This window comes from Ruditapes philippinarum, unplaced genomic scaffold, assembly GCF_026571515.1.
Source record: "Ruditapes philippinarum isolate M1 unplaced genomic scaffold, ASM2657151v2 ctg870_1_1_1_1, whole genome shotgun sequence".
Taxonomy (NCBI): domain Eukaryota; kingdom Metazoa; phylum Mollusca; class Bivalvia; order Venerida; family Veneridae; genus Ruditapes; species Ruditapes philippinarum.
The window spans coordinates 290-21,371 of NW_026864864.1; the positions used below are offsets into that span (position 1 = coordinate 290).

Genomic DNA, 21,082 nt, shown 5'->3' on the forward strand with positions numbered 1-21,082 from the left:
ATTAGAAACCCCTTTTGGAATGGGTTTTTTTTGTTTAAGGCTAATTATATTTCTTGATAAAAATAGACCTTTTTGGAAAAATTCCCTTGTTTTAAAATATATAAAAGGGGACATTTTTTATTAAAACTTATTTTTTTTAAGAATCAAATTTTTCCTTTTTTAAATATCAGTGTCTTTTTAAAAATCAGTATATTTGGAGTATTATTCAACTTGGAAATTAAGTGATTTATTGGAGCTTGGATTATTAATTATTCTTGTGGATTTTATTGTGGGGAATTTATTCTAAAGTGTTCTTGGATTTAACTTGGATTTAACTGTGCTATTAAAAAAGGATCATTCCAGGATCAGACTAGACATTTGTAATTTTTATTTGGACTTCAGGTATTTGTAAAGATAATTTGTTATTTTATTTTTTTTTTAATAATTTTTCTGTAATAAATTTGTTATTGTTACAAGTTTGTTGCTGGCTTTTCTTTCTCGTTACGCCTGGCTCGTAACAATATATCGTTTAAATAACAATAATTATCTTTAAAACTTCATTAAATGCCGTTTTATTGTTAAAAAAAACATTTTTACAACATTAAAATTTTGGGCCGCTAGGCCGCTAGGCCGCTGGGCCGCCAACTTCACAAAAATGACAAAATTAAAAAAATCTCTGAAAATGATTTTTTCTTTAGATATATCGTTTAAATAACAATAATTATCTTTAAAACTTCATTAAATGCCGTTTTATTGTTAAAAAAAACATTTTTACAACATAAAAATTTTGGGCCGCTAGGCCGCTGGGCCGCCAACTTCACAAAAATGACAAAATTAAAATAATTTCTGAAAGTGATTTTTTGTTTAGATATATCGTTTAGATAACGATAATTATCTTTAAAACTTCATTAAATGCCGTTTTATTGTAAAAAAAACATTTTTACAACATTAAAATTTTGGGCCGCTAGACCGCTAGGCCGCTGGGCCGCCAACTTCACAAAAATGACAAAATTAAAAAAAATCTCTGAAAATGATTTTTTCTTTAGATATATCGTTTAAATAACAATAATTATCTTTAAAACTTCATTAAATGCCGTTTTTATTGTTAAAAAAAAAACATTTTTACAACATTAAAATTTTGGGCCGCTAGGCCGCTAGGCCGCTGGGCCGCCAACTTCACAAAAATGACAAAATTAAAATAATTTCTGAAAGTGATTTTTTCTTTAGATATATCGTTTAAATAACAATAATTATCTTTAAAACTTCATTAAATGTCGTTTTTATTGTTAAAAAAAAACATTTTTACAACAATAAAATTTTGGGCCGCTAGGCCGCTAGGCCGCTGGGCCTCCAACTTCACAAAAATGACAAAATTAAAATAATTTCTGAAAGTGATTTTTTCTTTAGATATATCGTTTAAATAACAATAATTATCTTTAAAACTTCATTAAATGCCGTTTTATTGTTAAAAAAACATTTTTTACAACATTAAAATTTTTTGGCCGCTAGGCCGCCAACTTCACGCCGCTAGGCCGCTGGGCCGCCAACTTCACGCCGCTGGGCCGCCAGGCCGCTAGGCCGCCAACTTCACGCCGCCAGGCCGCTAGGCCGCCAACTTCACGCCGCCAGGCCGCCAGGCCGCTAGGCCGCCAACTTCACACATCTGAAAAATAGTACGTCACATGACTGGAATGAAAATTAAACAATTTTAATAACAATAGGAAATAGCTTAGTGGATACAATGATCAAGTTTCTGTTATTTACCATTGGTGAGTACTAGTACGTAATCAATATATGTAAATATCTAACAGTTTTTATATTTATTTATTTATCATTTTACACCAATATATTTCTGTTTTAATATACTCTATCAAATGTGTTACAATACCAACTTGTTTTCTTTGTGGGTTTTACTTTTCATGAATGTAAGCAACATTTACTAAATTGTGACCTGCAAACGAGTTATGTCCTGATCGTAACTACGGTTAATATGTTGTCTTAGAATATTTTTGCACACATTATGTTAGTAATATCTGAAAATAAGTACTTTTAAATGTATCATGTAACACATTTTTTTTATTTATATCATAAATGTAATGTTCAAATTAAGATTGATCAATTTTGTAAGTTCCAAAAATCATTACTTATAAAGAACCGAATTTAACATTTCATGTAAATAAAGGGAGGTAATAAAAAAATATTTTTTATAAAGTCCAAGTCATTTTTTTAATTAGAAATGAATGCATGTATTTTAAAACATATAATATGTACAAATACTTGCAGTAAATATTTTACATATTCTTCGATGTTTGAAACTTGTTTTATTAGCATAATTATATACATATACATAATTTCACTTAAGTGTGTTATACAACCTCAATTACAACATACAGGATCTTTAATGTAAATTTTAGTTTCTAATTCCGATTTTATCTGGTTAACAATGTTCTGATTTTATGTATGTTTAATAGTTTTAGGTATTGTCAACGCTATATCGAATACTACAAATCTGTGTCAAGAGATTATGACAATGGATTGTACTGTTTCTTACACACCTGGCACACAAGATGAAACGATTTACGGAACGGACGGTGTTACATATAAAAACATGTAAGCATGTAATGTATTTGATTGAAAAATGGAATGTGCACCAATAAACTTGTTCACTTACTTTTATCAAATTCGCTCATATGATTTGATTGGCCCCTTTTAGGAGCCGCTAAAGCTAAAAAAGAAAAAAACCTTTAAACGTCTCCTTCTACAGAATTGATTGATGGATGATCACCGAACTCTGTCTGTAGCATTCTAAGGTAGTATTTTAATCAAATTTGCTCATATTAATTTGATTGGAATCTTTTAGGGACCGCTAAAGCTAAAAATAGAAAATAAAACTTTAATCGTCTTCTTCTACTGAACTTATTGATGGTTGATCACCAAACTTTGTCAATAGCATTCTTATGTAGCCTTCTATCAAGTTTGCTCATATTAACTTGACTTGCCCATTTTAGGACTAAAGCTAAAAAAAAGAAAAAAAAACTTAAAACATTTTTGTACTGAACTAATTGATGTATTATCACCAAACTTTGTCTGTAGCATTCTTAGATAGTCTGTTATCAAATTTGCCCATATGAATTTGATTGGCCCCTTTTAGGGGTCTCTAAAGCTAAAAATAGAAAAAATCTTTTTACGTCTCCTTCTACAGGACTAATTGATGGATGATCACCAAACTTTGTAGGAATCTTAAGCTATCTTTTACCAGGTTTGCTCATATTAATTTGATTGGCCTCTTTTAAGAGCCGCTAAATCTAAAATGCCCCAGGCCATGGCATTTCTTCAAATTTAATAATGAAAGGGAAAGAACTCATGTTGGAATGTCTTCCATACCTTACGGAACGTCGGTGGTTCCACTCAGGTGCGTGTTCGTGCCTGAAATAATGCACGGAAGGGCACCTGCGGTCCTCCTCCACCAGTAAAGCTGGAACGTCGCCAAAATTGCCTATACTGTATCGGTGTGACGTAAAATCCAATCAAACAAACAAACAATGTCTTCCATACATGTGTACATGTTATGCAATTTTTCTAAAAAAAAAAAGGATTTAATCTTAATGTCATGAGCTGCTTGCTTGCAAAGATCTTGAAGAAATGATTTCGGATTATGTGCTTTGTATCTGAACAGTATACATCTCTACACATTGTCTTTTATTTGACATGCTAAATTAGGACCTCACTAGACACTTCTGCACAATGGCAAAGTTCAATTGTATAGAATAAAATCTATTTCTTGAACTATTTAGTGTTCACAAACGCAATGGTAAAAATGAATCAATCTTCTGTTCTTGTCACCTCTAGAATTTGGACACCATATTGCATCATTCTATAAATCTTTCTGCAGGGTCAGTGTAGAGATTTTTTCCAAAGGAAATGAAATAAGGCCTTAAGAAAGATGACATTTGTTTTCAGTACCTTACTAACATGCTCAATTTTTCTATTGAATTTTGTTAAAAAATTGTTGTAACTTTTTAAGTTTTGTTCAATTGGATCCAAACTTGGAGAAACCACATTTCAGTAAATATTTGGACACACTGTTGAACCTGATGTTTCATGTGCATGGGATATTGTCACTGTATAACAGATTGGTGATTGTTTTTCACTGAGACTCACTTACAGTATTGTATAGTATGAGAATATAATAATAATATATAGAATAGCCTGATCCTGAACTGGTATTCTCCAGCTGCATAACCACTTTCCCTGATCTCAGTTTTTTTTTGTTTTTTGGGGGTTTTTTTTGTTGTTTTTTTTTTCATTAAGTAATATTCAAATAATTTTTCAAAAGAAAAACACTCAAACTAGCAAGTTAAATATTAATAAACTTGAATTTATTTCATAAATCATGTAGATATGGCTAAAATTATTTTTCATCTTATTTTACTTTATAATCTCTTGTAACTTTGTAACTTAGCATTTTACATTAAGGAACAAAACTTAAGTTTAAGTGAACTCATGTCAACTTTAGCAGTTTTTCTTGCTTGTCATTACGTAATTTGTCATATTTCATTATTTGTGCTCTTTAGTATCAGTTTTAATTATTTCTATTCAGAATCACATTTTGCAAACTAAGTTATCACTTGTTCAAAGTAATTTTGCACTGTTTCATACAAAATCAATTTTACACCCTGTATGTAAAGTTGTTTATTTAAAGAGTTTTCTTGTTCACTGAATATATTTCATCAAAACAACCTTTTGCTTTTTTCCTCTACGTAGTTAAAGTTATAATTTTTTTCCTTTTTCTATCAGAGAGTAAAAATATTCAACCTAAAACGTGAACTTTCTGGTCATGTTGACTAGTATACCTATGTAATCTTAAATAAATATTGACCGGTGGTGTCATCCTGACAAACAGTCTATATCTATATCTAAATACTGAGATTATGTAATTATCTAATTTTTAAGAAAGGTAAAAAAAGAGACAGTCATAGGCAAATTTTATCACAAATTAATGGATTGTTGATCACCAATCTAATGTTTCCTATCATATTTACTGTAAAGAATAAAAAACAATCAGTGTTGGGGAAGGAAACTTTATAACTAGAGAGGCAAGATGAAGTTGAGCTTGACTTGTCTTTCTAAAAGTTTATTTGAAAAAAAAACATTTCTATAATCACTGGAAAACAGTTGTTTCTTGTATGCAATTCAGGGCTATCATGTCCTTCTTGATTTGAATAAATGTTGTTTTATCACAGGTGTTTCTACTCCCAATCAAGATGCAATGATAAAACTCTACAGCCGAAACACACAGGGGCTTGTATTCTCACCACCACAATTTCGACTACATCTGGCAAGTTTTATTTTCTTTTTGAGGATTTGAAGACAAGACACAATATGTTAAAGAAGTTTTCTCATTTACCTGCTAGAAGTAAATGACCATTTCTAGGATTTCCACGCCAGAGCCATCCTGCTCTTTTATCTTTGAGACCAACGCGATGATGGTGAATATCTGTGACCATATTAAAATTTCCAACAGATCGTCACATTAACATTGATTGTTCTCTTTATTTTAACGCAGATGATGAAAGACTAGGCAAAGCTATTCCTTGCTGATTATTCAAACTTTAGATATACGTATATATCCAGAATTTAATACATAGCGATAAAGGATGGGTGATTGTAAAATAGAGAAAATAAGAATCTCTAAAGAAAGCCCAACACGGCAAAATTGTACATGTTGCAGGCTCGGTTTGATTGAGCCTGTTCATGGACGGTACTGTCAAGTGCAAACTACCGTCCACGCCCCCTAGCACCGGCTTAAGCAGAATTCAACAATTAAATTAAACTGGTACAATTTTGAATTTTGAAACATCCGCAGCTGTGTTTATATGGCGGTTATCATGGAACCTTCAATGTGACACGTAAGTGCCATTCCATGAAAAGCGGCATATGGTCCCCAAGTAAAAATATGCGTGTGTCCTGAACGAGAAAACAATGAGCGGAAATAAATAAAAAGGAAATTTGAAAGGGGATCAGAGGTTATGAAGCCTGCATATCACAGATAAGACGTCAAAAGACAAATTTAAAAAGCAGGCCACATATCCTTAGGGTGATTCAACAGTATTCAAGTGAGGAATAGTGGAACCATCCAACAAGAAATTGCCGAATGGAAAGAACTAAATAACCACAAGCACAACAATAATGTCGTGCTGAACGATCTTTAAGGATCGAAAATATAACATCTCTGATTGAATGTACGGGGCGACTTTTTTCAAGTCATCTTATGCCAAAGATTTTTTTTTTTAAAAAGTAACGTTCCGGAAATAACCGATTTGCTACGATATTGGCAAGTGTTAGATATTTTTGGCGGAAAAGCATTACAGTAAGACTACCTTGAAATATTTGCGTCTGCTTCAAATCTTATCTTACACCAGTATGATGATTTCCAATATTATTGCGGAAGAGTTGTTACAAAGTCTCTAAAGAATGTTAGTACTTGTACAATCAACCAAGTAAATTTGACATAACTCAGTATTGTTTTGTCTAACATTTAGTTGCCACAACCCAAGACCCAATTTTTCATGCATTCTGCTTAAACAAAGATAGTATTGTCTGCTCGTCGGATTCACATTCACCAATATGCGGTTCTGATAAACGACTGTATCGCAACAAGTAAGATTTACAATATGTCAAAACTTTTGTTCTTATATGCCGCTGGGACAATTTATGACGTATTTAAATAAATACAGAATGTATTAGGATAATAATGGATGAAAGTATATATAAGATATTTTAAGTAATATCTATTCAGGAAATTGATTTTGATTGCATTGTTGTAGAATAATGACAACGGGTTGAGTTCAAATGTGTAGGAATATAATCACGAAGGCCGATAGAGTATCAGAAAGAGTATGCATGTTAAATCTTTAAATATATTATTTTATCTTACACTAAGTCGGCACAACAACGACCCAAGACCCATTACTTAGAGCATTCTGTTTGACGAAAGATAACATCGTATGCTCGACGGATTCTTCACCAATATGTGGTTCTGACAAACGCCTATATCTAAACAAGTAAGATTTACGAACTGTTAAGTCACTTGCCTTACATTTCTATTTTTAGAAGTAAATATATCACAGCGTTAAATAAATTTACGTCATGAAATTGAATTAATTTAATTTGTGGATCAAATTGGTTAACAGTTTTGACTAAGCTATATAACTGCTTTTACAAATAAAAACATTCATTTCTTATGCATTTTATCCCCCACCAAAAAGGCGGCGGGGATATAGTAATAATCTCCGTCCTTCCGTCCGACATTTTTTGTCCGGAGCATATCTCAAAAAGTATTTGAGGTATCAACTTGAAACTTCATAGGTGGATAGATCATATTGAGAAGGAGTGCAGTGCACAAGAATGATAACTCTACCCTGCATATTTTTTCAGTTATTGCCCTTTGTTATTTTTCAAACTTATTTTTTGTCCAGAACCTAACTCAAAAAGCCTTTGAGATATCAACATGAAACTTCATAGGTGGATAGATCCAACTCAGGAGGTGTGCAATGTAAATGCACAATAGTGATAACTCTACCCTTCATAATTTTTGAGTTATTACTCTTTGTTAATTTTCATACTTTTTGTCCGGAGCAAATCTCAAAAGTGTTAAAGGTATCAACTTGAAACTCTCAATAGATGGATAGATCTCATTGAGGAGAAGTGCAACACATAAGAATGATAACCTACCCCTGCATTATTTTTCAGTTATTGCCCTTTGTTATTTTCAGCCATCAGTATTCACATATGTTTCAAATCTGTAATCACTTCAGTCATTAGTTTTCATTACCAAAAGACCTCTTAAAATTGAATTCTGCTTTACTACATTGTTCCAATGAGCAAACACATTCGGCGGGGGATGGCCATATTAACATGGCTCTTGTTTCCAATTTCAGATGCTTTTATTCGAAAGCGTTTTGTGACAACCCATCATTGACGTCAATAAACATTGGATCCTGCATTGGTAATGTTGTAGTAGGAAAATAGAATTATGTGCGCATTTATGTCTGTTTTTCTCGGTTGGTTTAGAATATAAAAATACAAAAGAAAATCATATATATCAAAGTCGTCGAATTATCAATGTTGTCATTATTATTATTATCATTATTATAACTATTGTCATCAGATTATTATCTTCACCGTCATCATCATCGTCATCATCATCGTCATCATCACCATCACTATTGCAGTCATATCTAGCACTCTTATCATATTTCAAAGATGTGAACGATCTTTAATGTTAAACATGGCCAACTCTATGACATTGGCGATTAGGTTGTATGTAGGCTGCAAAGACGTAGAATATTCCACAATAAAGCAATATGTTCTAAAAAGTACCAGGATTGTTTCTAAGTTCACAAAATGCTATATAATTCGGTTATTACTCGTGCAATTCTTGGACATTGACCAAAATGTTGAATTATAGACAGACTCAATCAAACCGAGTCGGCAATTTTCATGTAATTTTGTTGTGATTAATGCTTCCGAGGGATCACTTTGTTTCCAGATTTTATACACATGTGTGAAGTTTGTTTCGTGTGCTTTAAGTACTTTTAAATTTGAAAATGGGTAGAAAAAAGTCCTTTTAGGCTTATAATTAAGTCAAATTCAGTCAAATTTCATATTTCATGGCCTGTTATTTGGGACTATGGTCATTGATTGTCGCCTTACCTTTTAGATATTTGTGGCAGTGTGAACAGCAGTTTTGATCCATTTAAATAAAGTGAACTTCTTCAGCGGAAAGGACTCCCACGCACCGTAATCTTACTTCCAGAGTAATTCAAGCTTAGCAGAGGGACACCAACCATTTGCAAGATTTTTTTAGAAAACGTTTTGATGATGGTTTTGTGATATTTCTCATTAACATAAAATTAAAATATGCTATCTTATATGTATCAGTTAATACAAAACATGACTATTTTAATTCATAAAACATTACTTTTAAACAAAAATCTTAAAGGGACAAATCCGCCTATCGAATGTAAGTTTTAATGTATATAAGTAAAAAATGATATACACGTAGAATCAAATTGCCAAAAGATAATGTCAAAGCACCAAATATTATCTCTACCTTACTGCTAAATACAGCTATACAAAAATTAGAGTACACTGAAATAAATAATATGTACGTTTACTTTTTGCTCGTTAATATAGGCTGGATTTAGAATGTTACGAGGAAATGTTATTTTAGAATTTTAGTAGGCAGCGTGCATAATGACACAAGCAAAGAAAAAAACAACCTGGTTTTACTGAAAACACTGAATTATTTATAAACGTTTCTAAATTTAAGGATAAAATCAATATAGGCAAGGTTCGCGAGTGATGTTTCATTTATTTTTCTGTTATTTTTTAATTTGTATTAACGAGTATCACATTTTAAATGAGTTTAAGTGCATTGTTATTTTTCTACGTAATTTACATAGTGTTCAACAACTAGAATTAGAGAAATAAGAATTATGTTACCAATGCCAGATAATGGAGTCTCTTATTTGAAAAATGAAATAGAGAAAAACAGATCATGAGATTCTCGCGTAGAAAGAAAAAAAATTTAACAAAAAATACAAAGTAAGTTCCGCCTAATTTATATGATGAATTGATAATATTGATAACTTCCTAAAAATGTCAGAAAAAAGATTTTTATAAAGTTTAACATTTCAATGTTCGTTCTAATATCGTTCAACGTAATCGAGTAATAAATTATGTCAGTTTGATGACGAACTTTCTTTTAGAAAATGTAAGTCATTTACGCGAGGTTTATGAGAAAACGATAATTTCATTAAAAGTTCAAAATATCTAGAATTTAAAGCAGATAATTTGTGCAAATGTTATACAATGTCAGAATTGTATGTGATTCAGGTTGTAATGAAAAAAAGTACCTGAAATAACTGAAGATATGATCTATTACAATGGGACAATTGACGAATTGTTTTGTATATAGTTTTAACCATGCCCTTGTATTCGCCTACCCTTTCATTGATAGCCATGGAAGGTAGTTATAATCTTCGAATATATTAAATAGGAAATATGTACGTTTCTCGTTAGACAAATTGTATTGGACCAGGTAAGAGCTATGGGAAACCTGGAACAGTAGAAGATGGTTGCACAGATAAGATAATAACTTAGATATTCCCAAATGATACCTCACCCACTGTTGCTATTTTCAAATTGTGACAGAAACAGACTTTCATACGATTTCATTACATAACATGTAAAATTCGAATACTTGTCATTGATATGTCGAAAGTAATATGAATTTTTTTTGCTATTGAAGCATATGTCGGCACTTTCATGTACATTTGATGACTGAAAAGTCGTGTCGAGATCGAGTCCACTTGTGACCTTATGCGCCCCACTGTGTTCCTCAGATGTATGTCTATGTTGTTTCATACTGTTTTGGTGACACTTTTGCTTGTGTCCCTTGTTGTTTTCTCGTCTACGGTAAGTATCTTCCCCATTGCCTCTAGTTTTTATTTCTTTGATTACCCCCTCCCCTTCCCCCGGTATCCTGTTCCCTTCCCCTTTGTGGGCCTATTATTATTTTCTTTGAATTCCTAATCAGTTACAAATTATTTATCATTTAATGATTAACCTGTCCGTGCTCTGTCTTTGCCCTGTCCTGTTTTTGTTTGGGGTCCGCCTGGGCTCCTTGCCGTTGGTTCTTGTTGCTGGGTCATATGGGGGTTGCGTTCATTGAACGCCGCCTTTCCTTGTTGATCTTGTTTATCATATCTTATGTAAGGGTTGTTTCAAACCCAACAAATATATCTTTATTTTAATCGGCACTTGATGCCCAATGTATTAGATAAGCATGTGTTGCTGAATCTGTCAACATAATGTATGTTTTGTTAACAAACAGACAATAAATACAATATGGAAACCTTTGCAACAACATTACTTGTAATTTTCTCTTAAATGATAAAAAGACGACGCAGATCAAAGATAACTAAATTATGATATAGACAATTTCTATTATAACAAAGATAATAGTAATCAAATATAGGAATACTTGAACCATTCGACTATAAAAAGATCAAAGGAGCTAAAATAACACAACCACAACACTTATGATCTGCAAGGTCCAATAATATACGTTTTCATATTTGAAGCTCATATTAATTACCATTGGTAAGTATATAGTTGTATATCCGGTATGATAATTTAAATACAACAAATCGAATGTGCACGTATACTCGTATTTACAGTATATATCTCTTGCACCAATATTTTCAGATTTATATCCCCTTGAACTTAGAATTTTCCTTAAAAATATTATTTTTACTGATACTTATTTATTTCTAAAGGGATCAACTTCATACTTCAAATATATGTACCTTATCTACTTTTTTTTTTACTAGAAAAATGTTATTTTTTACTATGACTTTTTTAGTTTTAAAGGTATCTACCTCAACATTCAAATTATTTATTCCTTATTTTTATGTGACATTATGCTCATAACAATATTTACAGATTTATCTCTCTTTTGAACTTAGAATTTTTTCGTTAAGAAATATTATAACTTCTTTACTTTTTTAAGGTATCTACTTCAAATATATATTTCTTATCATTACACACATATTGTGTGGACAAGGTTCATAACTCTAGCGTGACTATTTCTAGAATTATTCCCCTTGATTTTTGAAATTTATGTTAACAAATGTTTTTTTTTACTATAACTTAATACATGATTGTACATAATTGAATTTTTGTGTCGCCATATAGGCGACATATAGGGATAACTTCTCCGTTTGTCTGTCCATCCGTCACAAAACTTGTCCGGATAATCCTCATAAACTACTGGTGCAAATTTCATCCAAAATTTACAGGAATGATCAGTACAAGTCTAGTTGTGCATATTGTCAGCATTTCCGGTTCAATGATTTTTTGTCAGAGTTATGGCCCTTTAATAATTTTTAATTTTAAAAAGTTTGTCCGGACAACTTCTCTTATACACTAATGCAATTTCAGTGAAACTTTACAAGATTTGAATTGTATCTCAAGTCCTTGCGCATATATTGCACGGGTTTCTGGTTGAATGATTTTTGGCCGAGTTATGGCCCTTTGATAAAAGGTGTTTTTTTTCTGTGAGTTGCCAGAATACGCCAAAGCTTGTCCAGACTACTGGTGCAATTTTATCCAATTTTACAGAAATGATCAGTACCAAGTCTAGTTGTGCACTGTCCGTCTGTTTGTCAGTCTGTCACAAAAATTCGTCCCAACATGAAATTGGCCATCATTAGGCGACACATGTGATTACTGATCGCTCTTGTTCTTTTCATAGTTTTGTCCTCCTTATTTTATTAGTCCGAGCTTGGCTGTCTCCTGTGACAGCTCTTGTTATTATATTAAACAATTATTAGCTTCATTCAGTTTTACATAAGAAACAATTATAGTTGTATACCAGGTAAAGCATATTTTGAAAATATGTAAAGATAAACTAATTGAAGCTATTGTAGCTGTCATCAGACTGCCTTAACAGTTGCGACAAACCAATAAATTCATCTGATATTGCTGTGTTTACCCTGAACACTTATGTCTAGGGTTAGGACACACTTTGTTTGACACAATTGAAGTACATATGTATCATTTGTTATTTGAAACATAATCATAAGCACTACTACTAGCATTATTTCTGGTCCAGACTGGAACCCGAGTAGAGCCACTGACATTCCTTAAGCTAGCTATTACATCTTCATTACATGAAAGAATCTAAAGTTCCTGTCAGGATTCGTATCCACAGTGGTAAGGGGCTAGTGGTTTGAAGTCAACAACCATAACCACTCTGCCAGAGATGTCCCCTGATAAAAACATCACACATTGATAGAGACCATTTTGAAGAATTACAGTGCCAGAGAATCACTACTTTACCTTGTTTGAATTTTTTAATTAGAATTTTTTTTTACGAAAAAAGAAATAGAGGTATTCACTATTGTTGCAGTCATGGCAGTGTTCCTGTTGTTGTCCGCAAAGCTTACACCTTTAATCATAACATTACTAAGATCCTGCTGTATTGTCCTCATACTTTGCCACAAAAAATGAGCCGTGTCACGACAAAACCAACATAATGGGTTTGCGACCAGCAAGGATCCAGACCAGCCTGCGCATCCGCGCAGTCTGATCAGGATCCATGCTGTGCACATTCAGTTTCTCTACTTGTAATAGGGTTTGTAAGCGAACAGCATGGATCCTGATCAGACTGCGCTAATGTGCAGGCTGGTCTGGATCCATGCTGGTCGCAATCCCATTATGTTGGTTTTGTCGTGGCACGGCTCAAATATCTTTGGGCAGGGCCTTGAAGTAGACTAGACAAAAGTTGACCTTCATTCATTAATGATCCTGACCTTCAAAGTCAAATGTCCAAATTTTGCTATTAGTGGCTATAACTTTGATAATTTTGAATGGGATTTTTCTTCAAAACTTGAAAACAACAATCTGTTAGGAGTAGACCTTCAAGCTAATCAGACACAACTTGACCTTCACTCATAATGATCTTGAACTTGAAGGTAAGTTATTGCATTGACCGTCAAGGGTCAAATTAATGAAATCCATATAACCAGCTATAACTTTAAATGACATTGACCATCCAGGTCGGATGATTGAATTTCGCTTACATTTTCTTAACTTAGTCATTTTTATTTATGGAATGATTCATAACTTAGTCATTTATTTATGAAATGATTTATACTTAGACAAAACAAGTGTGACTAAACAAATCAGTTAAACTACAAAAATGTGCATATTACTAACCTATAATTTTATTAATATTATTATTTAAATATTCAAAGTGCTTGATAGCTTAAAGAGGATTTTTCTCTAGGTGAAATGTGCACATTTCTGTTTTAATGATTTTGCATTAAACTTTGGTTGCTACAAACCACTGAATGTATTTAAACTGGAACCAGTCATACTGGTTATAACATAAAAATCTTACACCAGCTGTCAGTACAGAATCTGAACATCTAGCTTAAGCATAATTGTTTTTGGCAATATGCTCTGCAGAGTTTTCTGTAAAACAGTTACCCGTGAGCTAGAAATTCCCTTTAAAGCCAGGGGTGTAAGCAAGGTTTTTTTTTAGCAAACCCGCGCAAACAGTTAGATTATCCTGTCTGATATGCAAGAAATTGTTGTTTGTGACATGTTTACCAATACCTCTAGCATGGATAATTCAGATCTGATAACGAAAAAAAATACTCTTAATTTGAGACTATCTAGCAAGCAGTTAGCATCTAGGACAAATACTGATAATTAATAAAGTATATAAAAATGTCTAAGTATACTTATATTATAAGTTTTATTCTGGTGCAAGCCAGAAAATGATATCTAAGTGTATCTTCCTTCTTCACTCCAGTTATGGTTGAAACTTGCCATTATGGCTTCTCCAGTGTCAGTTTTATTAATAAACCCACTATATCCCGCCCCCCTAAAGATAGTAAAAACAGTAAAATAACTTACTTAAAATTAATATATTAATTATTGATAAAATTAATTTTTGTACAAACTGTTTGCTGATTTTTTGTTTTGATATATATGAAAGAATCTGGGTATTTATTTAATATTTGGTATTCGACTGGTATGTTAGTACCCGGAAGAAACGAATATAAAAGAACATTTCGAAGAAGAAGATGTGCACCTCTTTCCAAGCTGGAAATATGGTATTTCCAGGTTATGTTTCTTTATTACATACTTATAAATTTAAAATGATGAGAAATATTGATGAAATTAAATGCTTATTTTCACTTTCCTTATTTTCACTGCAAAAAAAATATTTTTCACTGCAGTGAAACATATTTTCACCGGTGTCTTGCCAGACTAATTTCTGCTATATTCAGCCGAGTTAGTCTTTCATATTGTTGATGTCAAAAAAAGAGAAATGCATATAATAAACAAGTAAATTTAAGTATTTTTATAAATAGGTTTGTAGTATGAAAATTATCATGTTTCACTTGTCGCAACCACCACTCATGAAATATTTATGTTTATACCACGCAATGAAAATAAATATTGTATTTTATAGAAAAAACTTGGCTATCCTCTATTTTTCAGTTATAATTTATGTTTATTACCTGACTGTAATGACTTGAAAAGTGGAAAACTTGATTACAAGTCTAAAGATCATGTTTATGATTTGAAACATGTTTTTTGGGTTATACATTATTTGGAAATATAAAATGTTGAGCACCTAACTATGGTTGTGTTTGAACTTGCCAGGAACTTTGATTTTATTGGTGTAGCATTGCTGTAAGATTATAGTTTGGAGCTTAAAATACATTTGGTACCCAATCATTCCTGCAATAGTGTATTCTGCAACCAGTGATGCTTGAAAGAATGTGTAGATCTCCTCTGCTAAAACGAAAGATCTTCTAGCATGTAAGTTATAGGACAGCACAGTGCAGACAGTTAAAAGGCACAGACACTTGGGGATGTGGAGCTCGTGTGTGTGTATTATTTTAGACCTTGAAATATGATTTTTTTTTCAAAACAGCTTTATATTAATTTTTTTTACATATATGATCAGTACATGTGCTGGGATTGACAAAGCTATATCTTATTTGGATTTTAAAGGCACCCAAGTGTCTGTGATAAAAGGTATCTATCACAGGGACACAGCCCAGTGTTGGGATAGTGTAAAAAAGTAATTCTAAAAAAATATATATACTGTATATATAATAAAGTCTATATATTATATATACAGTATATTTTTTTTTTTAGAATTACCTTTTTACACTATCCCAACACTGTGCTGGGTCTGTCAGTGTGGTATCTATAGGTTTAAAGCACCAGCCTGTTCAAGTATTACCCTATGTAAAATTAATTAATACCCGCTGGTGTTATTATTTATCACAAAACGTCTATTGATAATTTCTTAACAGATCATAAGGATTATTTGAACGGATGCAGATCGTGGCCGAGATGATCGACTCGGTCGAGTTCATTTAGGGCCGAACAAGATGATTTCAATTTACTACTCGGCATTTGTGTAATTCACTCATAGATGGACAGCAACATTCACAACTGTATGTTTTTATTTTAAAAACATAAGGAGTGTCCATTAGTTACTTCATATTTACGTCATAGTAGATCTATGCAAAATATAAAAATCCAAATTAATTTGTAGAAAATCATGAACATCCGAGCGGCTATTTTTAAAGCCGAAACATTGATTAAAATTGTTATTATTTACTCGTAAAAACAGTCAAACTCCTTCGCTTTAACAATTACTTTATTGATGCAATGAAATATTGACAGTATTTAATTTAATTGCAACAGGAAATGTTCTCCACTAAAATAGTCTTTACGTTTCTCACGTCTGACATTTTTCACGACCCTCCCGTGAGATTCGTAAGATCTTACATTTTTCACGGGTCTGACGAATCTCACGCTACACCGGAATGATTATTCATTTAAATAATATGTAACATAGTTATAACAAAAGCAAAACAGACCGGGACAACTAAGCGCAATGACGATGCACTATGAAGTTGCACGTATAATCTATGACTTTAAAGAACTTAAATAGACGAAAGGTTTTTGCTGAAAGGATGTAGCCATACCCTATTACCGTAGCCAGTGATGACAGATTGCTGCAGTGATGACAGATATCTAAGATTTACTGATTACCACATGTAGTTTATAAATTTGGTTGGTACGGGAATGGCCGGCTATTGGACATTTTTCTTGAAGAGTTGAACGAAATTGTGATCGTTTTTTCTCGCTTAATCTCTACATATGAGACCTGATCATGGTCAAATGATTCAGACACCTAGAGCACTAGGAAGGATACTTTCAGGATGGGTGACACTTGCTATATTTTGTATTTAGTTAACGACGTCATGAACGTCATTTATTGTATTGTCAGCGTGCTCCGGGCTTCGTACCCCTTGTCATTTGAAAATTTCACAGAATTGTTATTTGTAAACATTTTGTATTGATTGTTTCACTGTATATAGAGAACATGTTCCGATATATGTTTCTTACGGTGGCACAGAGGTGACATGTGGGTGTCTTTATTTATCTCGTTCCCACGAGATAATAAGTCGTTCCCACGAGATAATATCTCGTTCCCACGAGATAATTATCTCGTTCCCACGAGATAATAAGTCGTTCCCATGACATAATATCTCGTTCCCATGAGATAATTATCTCGTTCCCACGACATAATATCTCGTTCCCACGAGATAATAAGTCGTTCCCACGACATAATATCTCGTTCCCACGAGATAATATCTCGTTCCCACGAGTTAATTATCTTGTTCCCACGAGATAATATCTCGTTCCCACGAGATAATTTCAGCCAATCAAAACTCAGTATAGTGGAAAAATTAAAAGTTATTTCCCTTTTTTTAACAAATGCTAAAATGGACTTTAACAATCAGGCTAATATTAGAAACCTTATATCAAGATACTTTCATGAAAGATTGAATTACCGGCAAATAGTGACTGTGTTGCGAGAACAACATGGGATATTATTGTCAATAAGACATTTATATAGACTTTTAAGGTCTGAAGGACTTCAACAAAGGTCGTACTCTGATCCATCTTCAGTTATAGACTTCGTCCAGAATGAACTCCAACATTCAGGCCAGCAACACGGATACAGGATTATGCGTGAAAGATGTCTGGCAAATGGTTTATATGTTCGATCAGGCGACATAGCAACCATTCTCCGTATAATGGATCCCGAGGGTAAGAAAATAGCACACCCGTCTTTATTAATGTATAGCCACAAATAACAAAATGTCATGTAAAAACTTGAGACACAGACATGACAACAAACGTCATATTTATAAGACTTTCTTTTCTGTATCCATTATCATATATTCCTTTATGTTATTTGATGGACAAAAAGCCTCTTCTGTATGAACTTCATAAACGCACTACCCAATTAAAGGAGAAATCACACAGCATCCAGCAGTATCAAAGCCACATGATCCCTATGCGACCAAACATTCACTTTGTTAAAGGGTAAACCCAATAGCAACGATGTTGGCCTATAAACATGAGAATACATACAGGAGAGAAATACTTTAAATGCGACGTGACGTGAGAATACAAACAAGAGAGAAATACTTTAAATGCCACGAGACGTGAGATTACATACAGGAGAGAAATTCTTTAACTGCGACGAGAAATGAGAATACATACAGGAGAGAAATACTTGAAATACGACAAGACATGAGAATACATACAGGATAGAAAATCTTTAACTGCAACGAGACATGGGAATACATACAGGAGAGAAATTCTTTAACTTCGACGAGACATGAGAATACATTCAGGAGAGATATTCCTTAACTGCGACGAGACGTGAGAATACATATAGGAGTGAAATACTATAACTGCGAAGAGACATGAGAATACATACAGGAGAGAAATAATTTAAATGCGACGAGACGTGAGAATACATACAGGAGAGAAATTATTTAACTCCGACGAGACATGAGAATACATACACGAGAGAAATTTTTAACTGTGACGAGACATGTGAATACATACACGAGAGAAAAATACATACTGGAGAGAAATTCTTTAACTGCGATGAGACATGAGAATACATACAGGAGAGAAAATCTTTAACTGCGACGAAACATAAGAATATAAACAGGACATTCTTTAACTGCGACGTGACATGAGAATACATACAGGAGTGATTTTTTTAAATGCGGCGAGACGTGAGAATGCATATAGGAGAGAAATTCTTTAACTGAGACGAGACATGAGAATACATACAGGAGAGAAATTCTTTAACTGCGACGAGACATGAGAATACGTACAAAAGAGAAATTCTTTAACTGAGACGAGACATGAGAATACATACAGGAGAAAGATACTTTAAATATGACTAGAGGTGGAGAATACATACAGGAGAGAAAAACTTTAAATAGGTTGCTATGTCGCCTGATCGAACATATAAACCATTTGCCAGACATCTTTCACGCATAATCCTGTATCCGTGTTGCTGGCCTGAATGTTGGAGTTCATTCTGGACGAAGTCTATAACTGAAGATGGATCAGAGTACGACCTTCGTTGAAGTCCTTCAGACCTTAAAAGTCTATATAAATGTCTTATTGACAATAATATCCCATGTTGTTCACGCAACACAGTCACTATTTGCCGGTAATTCAATCTTTCATGAAAGTATCTTGATATATGGTTTCTAATATTAGCCTGATTAATAAAGTCCATTTTAGCATTTGTTAAAAAAAGGGAAATAACTTTTAATTTTTCCACTATACTGAGTTTTGATTGGCTGAAATTATCTCGTGGGAACGAGATATTATCTCGTGGGAACAAGATAATTAACTCGTGGGAACGAGATATTATCTCGTGGGAACGAGATATTATGTCGTGGGAACGACTTATTATCTCGTGGGAACGAGATATTATGTCGTGGGAACGAGATAATTATCTCGTGGGAACGAGATATTATCTCGTGGAAACGACTTATTATCTCGTGGGAACGAGATATTATGTCGTGGGAACGAGATAATTATCTCGTGGGAACGAGATATTATGTCGTGGGAACGACTTATTATCTCGTGGGAACGAGATAATTATCTCGTGGGAACGAGATATTATCTCGTGGGAACGACTTATTATCTCGTAGGAACGAGATAAATAAAGACACCCACATGTCACCTCTGTGCCACCGTAGTTTCTTGTAAAATTATGTACGTAAATTAAAAAATGTGAACAGTAGAGCTGCAGTCTTATTACTTTTTGTACAACCCTCGTATAATGATATGACGCAAGTAAGGGTCATTCCATTATTATGAAGTTACTGTCGATTAACTGGAGATACTATCAGGTAATTTTGCATTCGTTTGGATTACAGTAACTAAATAATTTTGAGCAGGTTAAAATTGATAGCTTCTGAAATAAATCTATGAATATGATTGGACGGGAACGGACTGACTGGTGACGAAGTGTAAGGATGAACACTATTATATACAAACAGTAGGGGAAATTGCCCGTTCGGGAAGTCAGCATTGGGTTTTTTCCCTATTTCCCGATCGGGAAGATTCTTACTATATTTAATAACAACCTTTGCGTTCGGGAATTAAAATCACTGGTTTTTGATATTGTTCACTCAAATAACCCTGTGCATAAAGCTACAGTCTCACTTACATCCCGGCAGAGCCCCGGCAGAGCCCCGGTAGACGTCCGGGGTGATCCGGGAACGACCGGGGTACGACCGGGAACAACCGGGGTACATCCGTAACTCTGCCGGCAACGTCCTGGATGATCCGGGATGATCCGGGAACATCCGGCATTCGACCCCGGATGGAATAAAATATTTAATATCACCGGGGTGGTCCGGGATGATCCGGGAAGTATAGCTTTGCCGGCATCATCCTTAGCTCTGCCGGAACGACCGGGGTGATACCGGAAAAGCACCGTAGCTCTGCCGGCACAAACCGGGGATGATCCGGGGAATGATATAGCCGGTAGAGCTACGGTAGAGCTACGGTAGAGCCCCGGTATATGCCGGCAGAGCCCCGGTAACTACAGCAGAGCCCCGGAGGATAAAGGTAGAGCTACGGTTGATCCCGGTAGAGCCCCGGTAGAGCCCCGGCAAAGCCCGGATCATTTAAAAAAAATAAGGACAATTTGTGATGATTGAACTTGTTTGTATTAAAAGCCTTCCCATTTCCCTTCTATCCAGTATGGCATAAGGATTTTTCAGAAAATCATCATGAATTACTATTCTGGAACAATAGATATTATATTAAATAAAAATTATGTATCAAAGTTATCATTTTCGGGCGTTTTCAATCCACCGGGGTTCTACCGGGGCTCTGCCTGGATCGTCCTGGGCTCTGCCGGGGCTCTGCCTGGATCGACCGGGGCTCTGCCTGGGTCAACCGGGGCTCTTCCGGCGTCATCCGGGAACGACCGGGGAAGCACCGGCATGAACCGTAGCTTCACCTGGGCTCTGCCTAGATGATCCGGAGCGCATCCTGGGTGGTTAGTAGGGAACTACCGTAGTGCTGCCGGGGTAAGTGTGACCGCAACAATAATTTCATCCCGGATCGTCCCGGATCATCCCGGTAACTTAGGCCG

The 21,082-nt window shown here is 34.1% G+C and overlaps 2 long non-coding RNA genes across 2 annotated transcripts; both read left to right on the forward strand.

Moving 5' to 3' along the window:
- Positions 1-1,643: 1,643 nt before the first annotated feature.
- LOC132727098 (uncharacterized) lies at positions 1,644-5,317 on the forward strand. The gene is made up of 3 exons (XR_009625293.1): positions 1,644-1,748; positions 2,451-2,589; positions 5,223-5,317. It is a non-coding gene; the product is annotated as an uncharacterized LOC132727098 (long non-coding RNA).
- A 1,555-nt stretch (positions 5,318-6,872) lies between these two features.
- Positions 6,873-8,081, forward strand: LOC132727097 (uncharacterized). Its single transcript, XR_009625292.1, has 2 exons — positions 6,873-7,043; positions 7,920-8,081. It is a non-coding gene; the product is annotated as an uncharacterized LOC132727097 (long non-coding RNA).
- Positions 8,082-21,082: the final 13,001 nt, after the last annotated feature.